Below are 3190 nucleotides of genomic sequence, written 5' to 3'. Positions count from 1 at the left end.
CTCTGCCCCCCCCAGCAGGTGCCCAGCCCCCCCGTGGAGTCCCAGCTCAACGGCAGCTTCCGCCCGGGGACCCCTTCGCTGCATCCGTACAGGTAAGGGGAGCGGGGGTCGCGCCCCAGAGCCAGCTGCATGTCAGCGTCAGGCGAGGGGTCCCCCTGTGCCCAGCCCCCTGCCCTGCCCCCCCAGAGCCAGCCGCGTGTCGGGCGAGGGGTCCCCGCCCCAGAGCCAGCCGCGTGTCGGGCGAGGGGTCCCCAGATAACCAGCTCCCGCACCCCACCCCAGAGCCAGCCGCATGTCAGCGTCAGGCGAGGGGTCCCCCTGTGCCCAGCCCCCTGCCCTGCCCCCCCAGAGCCACCCGCCTGTCAGGCGAAGGGTCCCCGGATAACCAGCCCCTGCCCCCCGCTTCCCCATAGCAACCTGCCTGTCGGGTGAGGGGTCCCCAGATAACCAGTCCCCGCCCCAGCGCCAGCCGCGTGTCGGGCGAGGGGTCCCCAGATAACCAGCCCCCGCCCCAGAGCCAGCCGCGTGTCAGGCGAGGGGTCCCCGCCCCAGAGCCAGCCGCATGTCGGGCGAGGGTCCCCAGATAGCCAGTCCCCGCCCCAGAGCCAGCCGCGTGTCGGGCGAGGGGTCCCCGCCCCAGAGCCAGCCGCGTCCCCGCTGACCCCGTCTGTCTCCGCAGATCCCAGCACTTGTACCTGCAGCCCGGCCCGGCCCCCGGCTCCCCGGCGGCCCCCGTCCTGCCCGGCTCGGCCCTGCTCTCGGGGGTGGCCCTCAAGGGGCAGTACGTGGAGTTCTCGGCCCTGCAGGCGGCCGAGCTGGCCAAGCTGCCGGCCACGGGGCTGCTCTACCAGGCGGCCCCCCCCTTCCTCTACAGCCCCCCCTTCTGCGCCAGCCAGCTGGGCCCCGAGCAGCCCCTGCTCCAGGTATGGGGGGGTCTCTGGGGGTGGGGGGGAAGGGGGCGGGGCTCCGTGCCTGGCTCCTCCTCCTGATCCCCGGCTCCTCCTCCTCCCCCCAGGTGCGGCAGGAGCTGAACCCCCCCTCGGATTTCTACCCGGGCTCCCTGCCGCAGGCCAACCAGAGCAACTTCCTTCAGGGCCCGGGCCCTGCCCAGCAGGTGAGCCCCGCCCCCAGCTCACTGGCTCCGCCCCTGGCTCCGCCCCATGCGCTGACCCCTCTCCCCCCTGCAGATGCTGATGCCCATGGTGGAGTCGCAGCTGCCCCCGGTGGTGAACTTCGGCTCCCTGCAGCAGGGGGCGCCAGCCGCCCCCCCGCCACTGCCCCTGGTGCCCGTCACCCCGGCCCTGCGGCCCCCGGGGCAGCTGGCCGGGCGCCTGGTCCCCTCGGCCGTCCGCACCTTCCCCCATGGCATGGGGCGCACGGAGGTAAGGGGGGTGGGAGGGGCCGCGGCAGGGTCCCTGGCTGGCCCGGGGAGGTGGGGGGCAGGAGGAGCCCTGGCTGACCCCTGCCCCCCTCTCCCCACAGCTGCACCCCATGGAGATGAAGCCCTTCCCCGAGTACCGGAAGCTGAGCAGTCCGGGGGGGCGAGCCCCAGCAGTGGGCAGGTGAGTGGGGGGGGGGGGCTGAGCTCCAGGGGGGGGCCCCCTCCCACCGGGACCCCCCTCACCTACTCTCCTCTCTCCCCACAGAGCCTGTGCGGGCCCCTTCAGCTCCCGCCTGCGGGCCCCAGGATCCAGCTACGCAGGGGGCAGCCGCAGCCAGCGCCCGGATGGCGGCCTGCCGGTGAGCTGGGCCCTCTCTGCTGCCCCGATCCGGCCCCTGGGGCCCCTCTCCTCTGGGGGGGGGCACTGCCCCGATGCGGCCCCTGGGCTCCCTCTCCTCTGGGGGGGCACTGCCCCGATCCGGCCCCTGGGCGGGGCGCTGCCCCGATCTGGCCCCTGGGCGGGGCGCTGCCCCAATCCGGCCCCTGGGGTCCCTCTCCTCTGGGGGGGCGCTGCCCCCCTCCGGCCCCTGGGCTCCCTCTCTTCTCTGGGGGAGCGCTGCCCCCATCCGGCCCCTGGGCTCCCTCTCCTCTGGGGGGGCGCTGCCCCCATCCGGCCCCTGGGCTCCCTCTCCTCTGGGGGGGGGCGCTGCCCCCATCCGGCCCCTGGGCTCCCTCTCCTCTGGGGGGGCGCTGCCCCGATCTGGCCCCTGGGCGGGGCGCTGCCCCAATCCGGCCCCTGGGGTCCCTCTCCTCTGGGGGGGGGGTGTTGCCCTGCTCTGACCCCTGGGGTCCCTCTCCTCTGGGGGGGGGGTGTTGCCCCCATTTGGCCCCTGGGCTCCCTCTCCTGTGGGGGGGGGGTGTTGCCCCTCTCTGGCCCCGGGGGTCCCTCTCCTGCGGGGGGGGGGGTGCTGCTCTGATGTGCATGTGGGGGTGGTAAGTTGCACCCTGTGTCTGACTCTCCCTCCCCCCAGGTCTCCCCATTGGACGTTCTCTGCTGGACCCCCAGGCCCTGGGAGCGCCACCCCCCACCCCGCGAGGGGCTCCCCGCCCGCCGGCCCCCCAGCCAGAGTGACAAGCAGGAGCCTGGCCTCGCCCACCAGCGCTAGCCCAGCCCCCTGCAAGGGTGGGGGCTGCCCCTCTTCCCCCCTCCCCCTCAGTGAGTGGGGAGGGGCTGACCCCTTCCCCTGTTAATTTCTGGGGTGGGGGTGAGAGCGGAGCTGCCCTGCCCCACTGAATGTAACTGGAGTTGGGTTTGTTTTTGATTCACCTGAATTAATTTTGGGGGGCAGGAGTTGGGGTCCCCTGCCCGGGTGTGTGTAAATATATGTGATGGGCAGGGGGCTCTCTCCCCTCCCCCAGCCGGGGGGGGACAGCAGGTTTGTTACATAATAAACTGAAAAACTGTTTAAAAAAATGAATAAAAGGTTAAAAGCAAATGGGGGGGGTGTGGTGTGTGCAGGGGGGCAGGGGCCGTGCACCCCCTGGTCTGTGCTGGGTCTGTACGACAGGTGTCAGTTCATCGCAGCCCCAGAACAGGGCAGTAAGTGAATGAGCCAGGGATGGACCCCTCTTCTAGTCTTGGCCTTCGCAACATCCCAGGGCGAGGAGTTCCCCACGTTAACAGTGCCTGGGGTTGTGTTAAACCTGCTGCCTGTTACTGGCACTGGGTGACCTCTTGTTCACTATCCGCCCCCATCAAGCTGGGCAGGACGTCCCCACCCCGATCGATCAATGCATCCTGGCTAGTGG

Source organism: Chrysemys picta, chromosome 12, assembly GCF_011386835.1.
Source record: "Chrysemys picta bellii isolate R12L10 chromosome 12, ASM1138683v2, whole genome shotgun sequence".
NCBI lineage: Eukaryota > Metazoa > Chordata > Testudines > Emydidae > Chrysemys > Chrysemys picta.
This window is presented reverse-complemented; position numbering follows the sequence as displayed.